General features: G+C 44.5%; 1 protein-coding gene and 1 long non-coding RNA gene across 4 annotated transcripts in view; one reads left to right on the forward strand and one right to left on the reverse strand.

Annotated features, from left to right (window-relative positions):
* Nucleotides 1-14,045, reverse strand: part of SOX5 (SRY-box transcription factor 5) — a 652,738-nt gene extending 638,693 nt beyond the window's left edge. For 2 of the 3 annotated variants that reach the window (XM_062009253.1, XM_062009270.1), the window contains exon 1: nt 13,956-14,045. The gene's annotated coding sequence lies outside the window, so the exon portion shown is untranslated. Of the gene's footprint in view, nt 1-13,951 lie in introns of all 3 variants that reach the window. The other variant, XM_062009262.1, reaches the window with a different exon arrangement.
* Nucleotides 13,796-15,606, forward strand: LOC133626954 (uncharacterized). The gene is made up of 2 exons (XR_009819855.1): nt 13,796-13,994; nt 14,146-15,606. It is a non-coding gene; the product is annotated as an uncharacterized LOC133626954 (long non-coding RNA).
* The last annotated feature ends 677 nt before the right edge of the window (nt 15,607-16,283 follow it).

The following is a 16,283-nucleotide window of genomic DNA, read 5'->3' on the forward strand; positions in this document are numbered from 1 at the left end:
TGTCTAAGTTCCTTTTGAAGTTGCATTCCCATGAAAATGTTTCTATATCCACTTTCTCCTGTCGTTTCTATAGTCTGCTCAGAGGTGGATTCATTGCTGGGTTTCATCAGTTACATTTGTTCCTCAATTGCAGCTTCTTTTTATTTATTCTGAAGTTTCCAGTCTAAAACAAACAGGAATACCACCTTTCTAAAACTACTACTATCCCACTGTCCTCCAATGTAACATTAGCAAGAGGCAATATTCGCCAAAGCTATGAGGCATATACTGCCCTAAATTACATTGCAGTTGCTGCCCTGAGCTCGCACATTTTTGAATAGGAAGGTTCCCAGGGATCTCTCGCTCTGTTCTGACTGCATTTACTGCTTTAAAATATTTTTAACCCAGACACTCAAGTGCCAGCCTAGCAGCCCTTCATACTAATCCTAGCCTGGGTGGCTGTTCTTAAGGGAAAGCATTCAAAAATCGTAGCAGTGCATCAACTTTGACCCTTTTCACTTAAAACATGAGACTTTTTTTTTTTTTTAAGGGAAAAAAATTAGATTCCAGAGGGAATCACTGAACTCTGACCTGCTTAAAATTAGTTTTGTTTTAGTGCCTGTGTGGTGACTCAACAGGCCAATTTTCCAGACACTTAAGACTTCTCTGCTCCTGAAGATTCCAGTTCAAGTCCTGGACTCACTGCCTGAGGTCGGATCAGAACACTTTGTTCCATGGCTTCCAGCAGTGAATTCCCAGATCGCCATACCCTTGCCAGATGCTGGCATGCTTGGTAATAAGTAGGGTTGTAACCAAGCTAATTATATATTTAAAAAAAAAAAAAAATCTGTGAAGAGTTTTGCTTGCAATACATATGTTAGACTGAAAGAATTTCCCTTCAAAATTCAGCAGTCGAGAAATGTTTATATGGCTCCGATAAACATTTCATGATAAGCTGGATTCTTTTGGGGGGGAGGGTGAAGATGTGTACTTTGGTCTTAACAGTGCAGCAAATAATTCTCAAATAGGGTCTGGCTTAGTGTATCTGTCTCGCTGGGAGTAACTGATTTGATTTTTTTTAATCTGTCACAGGCATTACAAACACTAAATGAGTCATCATAGACTCCTATACCGGAAAAAAATAGCATCACAACGCTTCATTTGCTCTTCAACAGGACTTGAAGTGTGGTGCCTTGTATCAAAAAGCCTTGTCAGTTAAAAAAAAATCCCAGGAAATAAAATTCGAACATAGTCTCAGACCAAATTATTTACTGTCAAAGGTTAACAGTACCCAGCAGAGCAAAATGCACCTAGGAGCAATAGTTTTTCAATCTCAACAGAATTATTCTATTTAATCTTATTGTTAATGCTATTGCATATACTTCACAACTTTCATCAAAGAATCTTGAATGATTTAACAAACAGTCTCAGAAATCTCCTGTAAAGTGAGGGACTACTATTATCTCCATTTGTAATTAGTGAGGAAATAAAGCCAAAAAGATGTAAAGAAACTTTGGCCACAAGGCAATAAAGAGACAGACCCAGAAACAGAACTTAGGTGCTGGTCCATATTAACTGGCATCTGTTACATTTCCATCTCTGTTTCGCAGTGATTGTGGAAAGAAAAGCTATGCCAACGTCTGTAATCACTTATTTGACAGCTGCTCACCCAATGAACATGAAGGCAATTGACACACAGTACCCTAATCTTCCTGAATTTGATCATGTATGAACACAGCACTAGTACTTGTTCCAATATAATTCTGGGTTTTCCTTAGAGAGCATGTAGCTTTCTTCATTTTTCAGAAAGAAAACAAGCCACTAAAAGACAGAGTTTTAATATGCAGTTACCAATATGCTGTTCTTACAAATACAAAAAAATGTAAGACAGTAATAGCACAAATAATGACACACACTGTTCTGTGTCAACAAAATGACTCTGTCTTCTACCCAGGATGGCTTCCTTCAACATATACAAGAAGTTTCCCAAGACAGATAGGCCTGATCTTACATCCTAAGAGACACTGGTCAGGACAACCAAAGGAAATTCTGTGACAACAGAAAATGGCACCATTTTATGAGAATCCTCCACATATTTAATCTCAAGATCTGCAAGCCTCCGATGATCACAGTTGCTGCAGGACCTTCAAAATATCCAGGTAGGTTAAAAGTTGTGAGTCTGCTTCAGTAGAAGCCAAGTTGCTGAGCCATATTAAACAGTAGTGTTTAATCTAAAGAAGTAACTACTGCATAGCCATTCATGGTCGATGGCTGACAACGTGGTTTCTCTGAATGAGAAAATCTACCAAAGAGCCAGCAGAGCATCTCCACCATTGACCCTGAACATGAGTATGCTATTACGAATTACCACTCTGCCTTCTCAAAAGAGAACTGTCACTGTATTGAAACAATGTGAGCTAACTAGGTTATTCATCATCTGTGAAAAAAAAAAATGATGCTGCTCACAGCTTTTTGGATACAATGGTGAAGGTGAGGAAGGCTTTCTTCGCCGCCTACGCAGCCTGGGCTCAAATCTGCAAAACAAATTTGAGCCCCAGTCAGACTCAATGTCAGACTTTTGCCAGCTGAGCTCCCTCTCACTTCCTCAGTTTCAGGTCATCTGAATACCTTGACAACCTGTGAGGATAAATCAAGCACAGAAGGTGTTTAGGAACTAAACATACACGTCAGGTGTTTCTGTGAAACCTACACAAAGTTCTATCCAACTATCCCAAATTCCAAATCCTTAACAATGTATCACACATTTTAGAAATGGTGGGCAGTAACTTAAAATACATCCATGCAGGTGATGAAAAATAAAAGGAGGTGAAGTAAATCTGGAAGGAAAGCTGGAGAGAATGTACATGCTGACATTTAGTTCTTCTGGAGGACAGATCAGTTGCATGAAGCTTCCCCTCACTGGGGTCTACTCTGTGCGTAGTTCTAGTGCTAAAGCACATTAAGCAACACATTAATACCAGAAAACACTGATTTCTCAATCTCCAGGCCAGAAAAGATTGTTAGGACCTGCCAGACAGGACTCTTGCCTGATGCAAGAACCTCATCCAGTAATTCCTGCAATGTGCCTGTAGCTTCTGGTATAGCACAAATCGATGGCCAGGGCTCACGCACAGTCCCTGCTGGAATAAAGGATCTGGTCCTCATCTAGCCTTGAGAGCATTTGTAACTGAGTACGTTTTCACCCTGCTTGTCTTTTCTAAAGCACATCAGCTCAGGACCCACATGTCAGGAGCCCAGTGAAGAGACTCACAGCCCTAAAACCATTCCCACAGATGACACCTGCTTGTGTTGCCAGATACATCACACTGTATGTCACGTGAAAACTGTTCATGTTAATGATTGTTTATATCAGTTCTTTAATTTTTCTCAGCACTAGCAAAAATAAAGCTCCGATTCGGCAAAGGGCTGAAAGCATTTGCCAAATTTTAAGTGCTGAAGGAGGCCCACTGACTACCATGCAATTGAAGTGCTTAAAGTCAGGCACATTCATCATCATGCCAGGGCCAAAATGCCTGCACAGCCATTCAAAATGAATCCAAGACTTGAGCTTTGCTTCTGGAAACTTTATTCTCACTTTACATATAGTCAAAACCTGACAAGAGCTCACTGTCGGATTATGCAGGAAATCTGCAAGTTTCACCAAGGTGTGATCTTATGCTTTTTCACACATTATTGTATCATGCCGCGCCAGAACACTAACGTATGCACAGTTCTAAAATAGTCTGCATTATTACAGCCCAGCTCAGGGAATGGCACTGAAAAGCCAACATGCAGACCTCCAGAGATTTGTTCCTCAGTCACTTGTGAAATGATAAGGGGTCACAATTCCTTTCTTACTGAGGGGGAAGAAAAAATTAAAAAGAAGAAACAAAACAAACCAGAATTGGCATTCCAAAACCTTTTTTTCCCTGTTTCTCTTCTAAGTTAAATCATCAATTGTCAGATTTGTCTTTGGTCATGTCAGAGTGGGAGAATGGGATTTAATAACATTTAACTGACTCACTATCAAGAAGGAAACATATTTTTCTTCTCTCAAATTTGAAACTGACACTTTCTTTTTTTTTTTTCTGTTGGCCTACTTTCTTTTAAGTTGCTTTTCAATTATTTATGAAAATGCAATAATGCATTACTTTGCTGTGCAAATGTTTAGAAGAAGGAGATAGTGTCTTTCAAGTGAAAAAAACACCATACATGGTTATATAGGGGTTTATTTAAAAGCATGTTGCAGATCACACTCCATAAAAAACATATACTTTCATTTGCCCCCACATGCAAATCTGCATTTTCTTTAAACTGTGTGTTTAAGTCAGTAAAAAGAAGTCCACAGCTCCACCCCACTCATTGCTCTCCAAAGCTGGAGCTGTAAAAAACAAAAGCTCTACACGGGAAACTGTACAAGGGACTGAATCAAAACCTATTAAGCCACTGAAAAGACCCCATGCTTTCTGAACAGTAGAAAGAGGGTAAAATCTTGTCCCAGTCAATAAAGGAAACTAATAGCAAAACTCTCAATGTTTCACTCAGATTTTTTGAAAGTTGCTCTTTGTGGGGCTTTTTTTGAAACAGCTGGATTTGGAAACAGATGTGTTCCCAAGCCCATCAAACACCAGTGAACACTGAGTCCTGAGCTTCTCTCTGCAATTCTGGAAATCCCACATGGATGCATACTCAAGTGGCTACAGATTCCGAAGGCCTATCACCTCAGGGTTTTAGAATCAAGAGACTAAAATAAAGAGCAAAATCTGTCCTGATGGCAGCAAGTACAAAAGCAGGCCTATAATGCTCACCTCCCTTGCTTTAAGCTGTACTCAAACATGGGCAACTTTGGCCTCCTGAAAGAAGTCTTCCTTATTACAGTCAATGGTGAGTTCATTCTCTGCAATACTTTCTGCAGGAGTCTCCCTCTCTGTATTGACAGATGGGAGTCAAGAAGAATCAGCTTCACTAGGTTAAAGCTACTCTCTGTATGCAAACTGTAAACAAAGATCCTATATATATTCACATTATTGATCTGGTATATCAAACGAGGAAAACAGACCAGAAAGTAGCATAAAACAAACACAGATGTACTTAACAACATAACACAGAATCATGGAATCATAGAATGGTAAGGGTTGGAAGGGAACTTAAGAGATCATCTAGCCCAATCCCCTGCAGAAGCAGGCACACCTAGATCAGGTTGCACAGGAAGGCATCCAGGCAGGTTTTGAAGACCCCCAGAGAAGGAGATTCTACAACCTCCCTGGGCAGTCTGTGCCAGGGCTCCCTCACCCTCACAGTAAAATAGTTCTTCCTTATGTTTAAATCAAACTTTTTGTGTTACAGTTTCTTTTCATTAGCCCTTGTCCTGCTGCTAGATACAACAGAAAAAGGTGACATCCCAACCTCCTGACATCCATCATTTGTAAATATTAATGAGATCCTCCCACAGTCTCCTCTTATCTAGACTAAACAGCTCCAGTTCCTCATAAGGAAAGATGCTCCAGTCCCCTGATTATCTTGGTGGTCCTGTGCTGGACTCTCTCCAGAACTTCCTTGTCCCTCTTGAGCTCAGGAGTCCAGAACTGGAGACAGTACTCCAGATGAGGCCCCACCAGGGCAGAATAGAGGGGGAGCAGAACTTCCCTTGACCTGCTGGCCACACTCTTCTTGATGCATCCCAGGATGCCATTGGCCTTCTTGGCCATGAGGGCACACTGCTGGGTCATGGTTAGTTTGTTATCAACCAGCACTCCCAAGTCTCTCTCTGTAGACCTGCTCTCCAGCAGGTCAATCCCCAGCCTGTACTGGTGCATAGAGTTGTTCCTCCCCAGGTGCAGGACTCTGCATTTGTCCTTGTTGAACCTCAGGAGGTTCCTCTCTGCCCAATTCTCAAGCCAGTTGAGATCCCGCTGAATGGCAGCACAGCCTTCTGGGTAATCAGCCAGTCCTCCCAGTTTAGTGTCATCAATGACCTGGATGAGAATACAGAGTGTGCCCTCAGGAAGTTTGCTGATGACACCAAACTGGGAGGACTGGCTGATTCACCAGAAGGCTGTGATATCATTCCTTAAAATTGGAATTCACATAAATCCTGAGGTCTCTGGAGCTCTTGGAAGATGCTTCTCTCACATATGACTTGTCAGTCTGCAGGCTTTCAGAACAATGTTTAACAATGCCAGCAACTTAGGAAACCAAACTTTTTTTTTCTTTTCCCTTCATTACAGTGAATAAGGCACTCAAATAATCTTTAAGGTCAACAGGGCATTGTTTGCACTATCTTCAAAAACAGGACTTTGGCTGTGCTGAAATCTCACTTTTCTAACTGAACACCGCACTTGTGCAAATGCTCGTGTTTTGCTGAAATTAAATGAGCTATACCACACTCCCAAAGTTAAGACTACACTCAAATATTGTTCTTAATCAGGGCCATAAAGCACACCTCTACAACTCATATGTTATATTCTGAATAAATTACAACTGGACGGTGAAGATACAGAAACATTTCTAAGCACTTTAGGCTTAGAAGGAGCAAAACTCACAGTGTTGATAGAAACGTAATTATACAAGTAAATATTTTTCTTTTTCTCATACATAAAACCACAGAATTTAAAACTAAGGAATGCAAGAAGAAAAATCTTGTATTCCTAAAACTTTACCATGCAATGCATTTCAATTCCAGATAGCCTCTTACTGCTACTTCTTTATGCTATATTTGTCTGTATTGCAGAAGTGCTTGGGTATATAACTGCTGCTGCTATTCACACCACTGTACCCACACATTTGTCTCCAACATACCTTTAAAGATTAGAATCTCTTAGTTTCTCCATTTTCAACCCCATTTCAGCTTGTTACTTCTCACTAGGAGCCACTTTCTGTACCAACACAATGCATTAGTTATTAAAAGAACAGCAGGCTATGTAGTGGAAGGTGCAAGAATCTATCTTACTTCCCTCCCCATCATTACTCCTCATAAAAACATACATATTGTTATCATTCAAAGGTAATATCTTATATAAAGCGAAATATTGGTCTAATGGTATTTTGCTACTGGGGGAGGGGGTAAGCATCCACGTAAAGTTCACAAGCACTCGTAAATGCATTGGTAATCTAACACACACATGCTTGGAGAGTCACATCCACAAGTGTTTTACTGAGCAGGCCCTGAACACGTGGAGATCAGACTCCCCTTCTCACCCTGGGAAGGACTACTCCCAGAACACACCTCAGGTCACACCAAGGATGCACCACACACATTTTTACGGTGCTGCTTTCCTCTACAGCACTTTCCTGTCAGAGAGAGGCCTTCAGTTTTGAGAACTGTCAATTGCCTTTCAGAGGTACTAAATTCACAGATTTAAATGTACACAGTCATCAGCATTTACTCATTTGTAATCTCTCATGAGAATTAATATTACTCCTCTACAATTGCAAAACTTCCATCAGCCCATGCAAACTGCTACTTACCTATGGCAACTCTGTTTATAAGAATGCATTATTATATGTAATTTCAGGTTTCAACTGGAAACCGTTCTACAGAAGTGAAAAGTAATTCAGTACTTCTACTCCAGCTCTTTTCAGATTATTTACAGGTGGCACAAAACCAATCCCAGCAACAAGTTTCAGAGACAGCCCTAAAGCTCACCCTATGCATACGCATACTGACTGAATCATCTACACGTGACTTGCAAACCTGAACTAATTAATTGTCCTACGTTTGTTAATCTCAATCACAACCTACTTAATGCACCACGGTGCTGCTAAACAAACTCGTATTCACAGTAATCAGAACAAATCATTCCGTTTCCTCAGGATCACTGTCCTGCTTCTGGTGGCCACCTGCATACAATTACAAATATAAAATCAGTCTGTAGCACAGTAGCTCCTACTAAGCACACTCTTCTTCCAGATTTGAATTGGTAAAGCACAATATTGCATTAACACATTCACTATTTCTGTGACTGAATATGCTTCTTATATATTTTGCATGCTCTTCATAGCAGATGCATTCAATTTATTATTAAACAGAAGTGTAATTGACACATACATTGCATTTCTTGCTATTATTTATGCATTTGCCTATATTCTAGCATGAGAAGCATGATCTTTAATACCATGGCAGAAGGAGCAATCTCCTTTCAGGGAAAACACAGTTGTATGTTACTAGATGCACACGTAAGGACAGCACATAAAAAACCATAACAGCTTTCTTTCCCTGGGAACTTCAGTGTCACCAGGATCCTTTCAGAGTTAGTGGAGGAGAGAATCCACCAGAATGTGATTTGGTGGATAAATCACTGCTAAAGAATAGGTATTTTCTCTACGCTTGTAAAGAACTCTAACACAGAAGTCAGCATCTGCCTTTAATTCAGTCTGCTCTGAAACCACTTAAAACCCATCCATATTCTAATTTACTTCTCTAAGAGTTTCTGAATTTTACTCAGTACAAACCTAGTCCTTTACGACTAATCTACCACTGGAAAGCCAGTTGAAATCATTTTCCCACCTAAGAAAAGCAGCTCTTCCATTCATTGACCAAAGCCATATAACAGGTATTTTACTTCTTTTTGAAAATGGACTGTAAAATTAACTTTTAGATTTTTATTAAGTAAATATTTAATTGGTCAGCAGAGTATTACAACTGTATCCTCCAGCCTTTTGCATTAGAATGAATTTATAATAGTGTAAAAGGTAGACTCCATAACTCTAGTTTAGAAATTGTACCAGTTTAATTAAACGTGTCTTTTGATTGACTGCTACAGAACACGGTATGGTGCTCTGTTGAATTTAAACTTTGCTGTATTCCTATAAAAATGGGAGATACTGAAAAACATAATTACATCTGTTTCACAGCCAGCTCAATGCTTCTGAGCAGAGCAAGCTTACCTGGCTATTGCCCACTCTCCTCAAAAACATGGGCAAAGCACCTTCTTAGAGCAAGAGGAGCCCTTACAAGCCCAGCTAAGAGCAGGAAACTCCACCTTATCCCACCAGTTCTTGGCCATACTAGCTGACTTTTTACCCTGCCTAAGTCAAAAGCCAGTGATGAAAATCTGGTTTTAAATACATTAACATCACTAACAGCAGGACCTTAACCACAATTTTACTAACACTCCAGTATTGCTTAAGCATCTCCCTAGCCTTTGAGTAGCAAAAGCAAGAACGCTTTGTAGCAAATCTATGCCTAATGAACAAGATGTCAGTTTTCCCAAGACTCATTTCAAATAAAACCCAGACTGGCCTGACAGGAAGACTGTAATGGAAATCACTCCTCTATGCGATGTGGGCTTATTTGGATTGTGTTCTATAAAACTATGCTCTTTGCAGAAGGCATAAAATGCCTCCAAACTGCACTGATCAGTTGAGTCTGCTCAGTTTTTCTCAGGACACACTCATAAACAAAAAATGATGGGTCTAAATGTCCTTTATCATACTAGTACAGTATTAATACAGCACAGAATCTCCCATCTATTTTCACTTTAACCATTGAAAGGATCAAACACTAGTGAATAAATACATCATTTAAATAGCGTTAGATTTTTTTCTTGAGATTTTGCAGTAGGGAAGCGCACTATCCTTATAAAATAACTTTGACCTGCAATTTTCTGGCAATTTGTTTCCTTGAAATGTAGGTAAATACTCTTTCTTTAAACAATAATCACAGAATACACTTTAGCTTTGTCACCAGGATTTCTTTTTATTTAAAAAGAACAACAGGAAATTGTGGGGGGAAGGGGAGACTTCTGTTAAAGGACAATTCACTGAAGGGTCTTTTAGCTGGCAATTGTCAAGACTGCTCAGGGCCAATGGATCAAATTTAACTCTAAAAAGTGCTGATGGTTGTATGAGTCACCACAGTAGGAGCTGGCGCTCTGGGCCACTCAAGTTCAATTTTTGGTGTTACCACGGGATGTAGGAACTGGGATCTTGGTGAGAAAAGATTTGCTCCGTATTTCATGCACTGGGTAAAGTGGTGTTCTTAAAATCACCAGCCTCCCAAGCAGCTAGCAAGCCAGCAGGAGGCTAGTAGGGAGAGAAAGTAACTGTCCTTTGTGCCTCTGAAAATAGCCAATATTAAAGGATCCTCTTATGTATTACCTGAGTTTCAATCTACGCCTGCAACTCACAGGAAGAAAGAGAGGCTGGAGAAGACAGAAAAGAAAGCTGTTAGAAATATTACAGGAGACCCTCCTCAAGCTGTTACAAAATGTATGGTCTCTCCACCTAGTAACATGTGCAACTAGAAACAATGTATGCTCTACAAGCAATAAAAACTTGTTCAGACAATGTGCTTTATGTATACAGAATGTACTGTGCATGTGCCCACACCTGTGTTCACCACATGTCTGAAGAGGCCCGAGACATGAGGAAAGGTATTGTGAGAGTGATCATCATCTTACGCTTCTCCAGGATGTAGCACGTGGACTCAAGCTGCTTTAACAGACAGTACATAAGTCATCAGAAATCCACTTTATCTGTAGCCTCCGCTCCCCACACAAGATGTAACTGCAGCAGGGCTAGCAGTAGGAGTAGGATACAACCTTTCTGTCTTGGTCTGAATGTTTGTATCTGTTAGTAAATTTCAGGAAAGGAAACAGATCTAGCTTCAAATTCCCCTAGTCCTACAGTTTGGTCATAAATCTGAAAGGAAATTTTCCTAACTAATTTGGTCTGAGAACATCATGACAAAGAAAGAAAACTGCCCACAGCCCCCTCAACAGCCACCAACACTTCAGTGCCACCAAAGAGAAATGCTCTTGTTTCAGGCTTCAATTTGTACACTATCTAAATCAAATTTCTTGACTACATAATGCAAATGATTAATTGGACCATTTCTTGAAGAAATTAAGAATGCAATCAAAACAGATTATTTTAAAAAAAACCAAGTTTACAGGAGACTTTGAGGCTTTGCAAGGGTCATTCCAAAGGTGTAAGGCCCAATTGCCCACTTCCTCACCAGCAACACTCCTGCGACCTTCAGTGGGAGCACAGTGCTGCCCATTCAGGGAACACATGAGGATCCTTATGTAAAAAATGGGGAAAAAAAAATCTTTGCTAATAGGAAAAAATTCTTATAATAATACTACTATTCTATTTATAATGGTCAAAAAAAATGACAGCTTACAACAGTATCACAGCAGTGCTTTGGCAATATTTTAGCATACTGATGTATTTTTAGAAGGACTGTTCATTTACTTTCTCCTGAATGCTGGAATTCTTATTTTTCAACAAATGCTCTGTTATTTTGGAGTATCCATATGCCAACATCAGTGTGTTTTATATCAGGGTAAGTATGAACTACAGGCAGAAACAAAGCTCCTGTACACACGTTGCATTACAGCAGCACTGTCAGAGATGCCAAGTCTCAATCTCCTCCCCTGCTTTATGCAGCGATAGTTAGCGATGCTGCTTACAAACCTCCTTGGAACGCAGCAGTACGTTTTTACGATGAGTAACAGAAAACTGCTGTTTCTTTATCCTGAACATTGAGGAACTATCCCACTGTAAACAATACATCTGACAGTTTAATGATATTGCTCAACCTAACTGGTTTTGGCAAGCAGCACATACGATAAAAAGTGCAGTGCAATGTGTGTTTAAGTACTTTTACATTTTCTCAGCACAGAGACCTCAGAAGGCTACCTTACCATTTCAAAAATCATTAGTGAGCTGCCTGTATGCTGAAGCGAAAAACAGTAGGCATTCTGTTAAGTCTCATCTGGTACTACAAGATCGCAATAACAGGATGATCACAGTCCCCAAAAATCTCTACAATTGGAGCTGCAACATATACAGACAAAATTCACAGGCCTTTATTTTCTTTCTAAAAAACCATGTATTAGCTCCCATCACTAACAGAAACTTACACTAGGCTAAATCAAATACATGTGCACCCACATGTTAACTGAATTAACTTAAAACAGTATGTTTCAAATGTCCATCTGTTTACATAAGACACTTGCAGCTTTCAAGTCCTGTACTCCTTAAGGTGTAACTCTCAACCAGAACAGTTTAAGTTAGCCCAGAAAGCTCTGCTGTGAGATTTCCATGCATAATGGCCATGTGTTTATCAGGTTCTCATGTTCAAATTCTGTCAGAATAGACATGCTATCCCTTTGCAAAATGCAACACATTGATGTCAGCCTCTCCCTCTTCAGCTGGAGAAACCTTGTCAAACAAAGCTGGCTATAACATGGCCAGATATTATAGCTTAATTTTTAAAAAATAGATATAAAAATAAAGATCTCCTCTTTTAATCCAAATTTAATAGTCGTAAATAGTGCATTTCGCAGGACGAAGAACTTGTTTCTTAGGCAATAATGTATTTTCCAGCAGTGGGAAGGATTAAGAGGGTATAAAAATAACAGCAGGCACAAGTAGCTGTTCTCAGGTAAGTTTCAGGGGATCAAATATTTTTACAAAGAACTCTGCACTAGCTCCTCATTTATAAGAAGTTGCTTTTTAATCTGAGTGGCTCACTTCAGCAAGGCTGCAGGCAGCTAGCTTCATTTAAACTGAGAGGAGGAAAGGCAGGACACATTATCTTAAAGTTCTACAGCTGGAACCAAACTTTTTTTTTTTTTTAATTTGAAGTATAGTTAATACTCCATTCTTTGACAGAGATAGAGCAAAATGTAGCTGTATTTTAAATAAATAAATAAATAAATAAATCTACACCAATACAGCAAAACACAAAAACATTTCCTCTCTAATTTTAGGATATTGCTGGCTTTCCTTTCACAAGAGTTAAGCGGTAGCAACGGTAACAGAAGCTACCTGTACCTGTCTGTGATACTGGCCTCGAAAAGAAAAGAGTTCTCATCAGACACCGTCCTCCTGGACATCCCTACTGTACTCTTGTTGTTGATGATGATGATTGCGATGTTGAACGCCTACAAATCTCCCACGTGCCTATTTCGTTGGCCTGCTGGTTTAAAAAAAAAAAAAAAAACACACAAAAACGCTCGAGGCCATTATTCATAAGCAGTAAGAAAACAAATCACTCTTAGACCTACTCCTCTCGCAGATTCCCACACTTATTACCCAAAATCCCACAGCTTGCTATTGGTTCTACCCTTGACCAAAGTACATGGCTGAGGCAGCATGCCATCCCCGGGGAAAAGCCGATCACGTTCCTCCCGGCAAGCGGCTCCGGTTATTCTAGGATCGCAGGCGGATGGAATAAAGTCCCTTAACTTTTCTGAGAAGGCAAAGCTCGCTCCCACCACCGGTGCCGGGGTGAGCCCACCGGGGGCCGGCGGGGCCGAGCGCAGCCGTGCTCCGCACCCTCAGCGAAAGATCATTTTTCTCCCTGACCTGTCTTCTTTTTGAGAGAAAAACAGCAAAAACGAGGGAACCAAGAGCCTTCAGCCCCTTCCACGGAGTCATCCTCCGGCTCCAGCAGAAACGAGGCATAGACGTCAACAGCCTCATCCCACTGCCCCCTCACCCGCTGCCTGCCTCACGCCCCCCCGGCTCGCCGGTGCCCCCCACGCCCCGCAGCGCAGCCCCTGCTCGCCCCTACGCGCCTCCCCGGCAGCGGCGCGGCGGCTGCCGCCGCTTTGCACTCACGCACGCAAGCACGGAGAGGCAATTACAATAATTTAAAGCTTCCTGTCCGCCGGGATCCCGAGGGTTGAGCCATGCCGGGGCAGGGCGCGGAGCAGCGGCTCTGCTGCCACACACACGCGCGCGGGCACCGCGGCCGGCCTGCCCCCAGCCCCGGCGGCAGCAGCAGGAGGAGGAGGACGGGAAGGGGGGGGCGTGACAAGTTGTGCCAAACTTCGAGAGGTGTGCGAGCGCCTGGGAGGCAGCCGGCCGCGCTGACAGCCGGTCCCACCGCCTCCCCCGCCCGCCAGCGGCGCCCACTCCCCGCCCGCCCCCGCCGCCCGGGGAGCCCCGCGGGGTACGGAGCGCCCGCAGATGAGCGGCTGCAGCCAGGAAGAAAGTTCAAACGGTGGCGGTCGCGCACCTACCCGCTGTCTGCAATGTCTCCTCCGGGCGCGGGGTGCTAAGTGAGACACTGGCGGGGTGGGGAGAGGCAGAGGTGCGGGGAGGGACCGGGAGATGGGTGTTTGGTGATCTCTTCCTTTCTCTCTCCCCTCCTTCCCCCCCCCCCCCCCCCCCCTTCCACCCTTCTCTCTCTCTCTCTGTGTGTCTCTCAAGGACGAGGTGAAATCCCTTTGCTGGTCATAAGGCGGCTTCAGAGACAAACAACACAATGCGAGTGCAAATAACAAAAGGAGAAAAAAAAAGAAAAACAGGAGAGGGAGACCGGGAACAATGGGGGAGGAGAGGCTCGCCTCGCCGCGCCGCGCCTGGCCGCCGCCGGCACCCGGGCAGGCAGGAGGAGGAGGCGGAGGAGGAAGGCGAGGTAGCAGCAGCGGGGAGGGGGCTGCCCCGACCTCCTCCCCTCCGGTTGTCGCCGCTCGCCCCGCCGCGCACCGGGGCGGCCCTACGTAGCGGCGGGGCGGCTAGCGGTAAGTGACGCGCCCGCCGCCGCTGCAGAGCCCGGTAATGGCCATCGCGGACGCTATCACCATCGTCCCTCGGAGAGGACGGCTGTCTGACGGCTGAACGAGCGGTTTAAAGCGGCGGGGGGGTACCGAGCCCTTCCCGCCTTTCGCCCTCCTTTCCGGGAACTTCACCAAGCAGGGCTGTCGCGAGTCCCGGGGACGTCGCTGCCGGGTCCCTTCCCGAGGAGCAGTCCCCCTCCCGCTCTTTGCTAAGGGTAAACACCCGCGAGTTGCGTGTCCGTGGGCGTGTGCGTGTCCGCCGGCACCTTCTGCACCGGCAACCCGTGTCACATCGGAGCGACCGCACGCACCGCCGCCCGGGGGACCCCCGCCGCAACCTCTCTCCTCAGTTCTCTCCCTTGATTTCCGGGACCCCCAGCCGGGCGCAGACCCCATGCCTGCGCAGGTACCCGAGGGGGGAAAGCAGAAGTTTGGGGTCCCCGTGCGCCTTTCCGCTCCGCGCTCTCCGCGCAGGCCAGTGACGAGACGCCGCCCCGCGCTCCTCAGCCGCGGCGGGTCTGAAGATCGCCGCTGCCCTCCCCGCCGCCCGCTCCGCCAGTGTGGGGTCCCGCGAGTGGGTTACCTCAGCGACGGGCGGCCTGCGGGCTCCCCGCCCGCCCGGGGGGGGCCGCCGCGGGGCTGCAGCTCTCCGCCCTCCGCCTAGTTGCCTGAAATCCGTCCCCGGGGCGGAGGGGTCGGCGGAGCTCCCGCTGTGTCGCTGCTCCCCCGGGCAGGCGAGGAGCGAGTGTTGCGCCTGGCTCAGCAGCCCATCTCTGCCCCGGACCCCCCGGTTACCTCCTCCTCCTCTCCGCCAGCACTCCCCGCCGCTCCTCGGGTGAGCCCGGCCGCGTCCCGCGCTGGTCTCTCGTCCCGGCCACCCGCGGGGACCCGGCCGCTCCCGGGGCTTCGCGCCTGGGTGAGGGTATGTGTGTGGGTGTGTGGGGTGGGTTGGGTTGTGTTTTCCTCTCGGCAACCGTTTGTTCTGCCTGTACTCAGTACAGCTGTCGGGGTGCGACGGGCCCCTGTCCGCGGTCGGCGGGAATGAGCGGAGGAACAGGGGGAGCGACCGAGGGAGCCCACCGCCGCTAATAAAGTCAGGCTCTGCAAGTAAGATGTGTGTCGTTTACTTACGGGGTCTTTTGTTTTTAATTGAGCGGTTTTGTGCACGTGCTTTCGTGAAGAGAGGAAAGCCGACTGGACGAGGTTTGAGCCCGGGAGTGGGAAACGCAGACCTACGCACCCCGAGCCAAATTGTTAAAAAAGAGCAAGTTCGGTTATTATTCATTTCCACAAGGGAAGTCTTATCTTCTACAAATATTTGATACTGGGACAAGTCCAGTAATTAACACGAACAATCAAACAATTTCACTGCCTTCTTGGGGATCTCAAAAGTCATCATCTGGAATTCATGAGCATTACAACCTCTTTTTTTTTTCCTTCTGCTTGGATGCATTATTGTATATGATCTTTTCAGTGTGTGTATGTGTGTCCCTAAATGATTTCACCCTTTGATGCCAAAAGATGCAAACCATTAACAGCACAGATAATATTCACCACTGCTGACTCAGTGAGACTTCAGACCTCTCTGTAGGAGTGGGGAGAGAGGATGGAAACCCTGACTGGGGAAAAAAAAAAAGAGAGAGAGATGGAGGAATGTTTATTTCTTGGCTTCCTCTGTGGCAGGAACTCCCACGGGAGTTTTGTGGGTGGGATGGGAGCAACGCAGATATAACACATTGCTGCCTGGCATGAGGCTGGCCCAGTGCTGCCTAAATGGGCCTTCCTGTA

Source organism: Colius striatus, chromosome 1 (assembly GCF_028858725.1).
Source record: "Colius striatus isolate bColStr4 chromosome 1, bColStr4.1.hap1, whole genome shotgun sequence".
Lineage (NCBI taxonomy): Eukaryota > Metazoa > Chordata > Aves > Coliiformes > Coliidae > Colius > Colius striatus.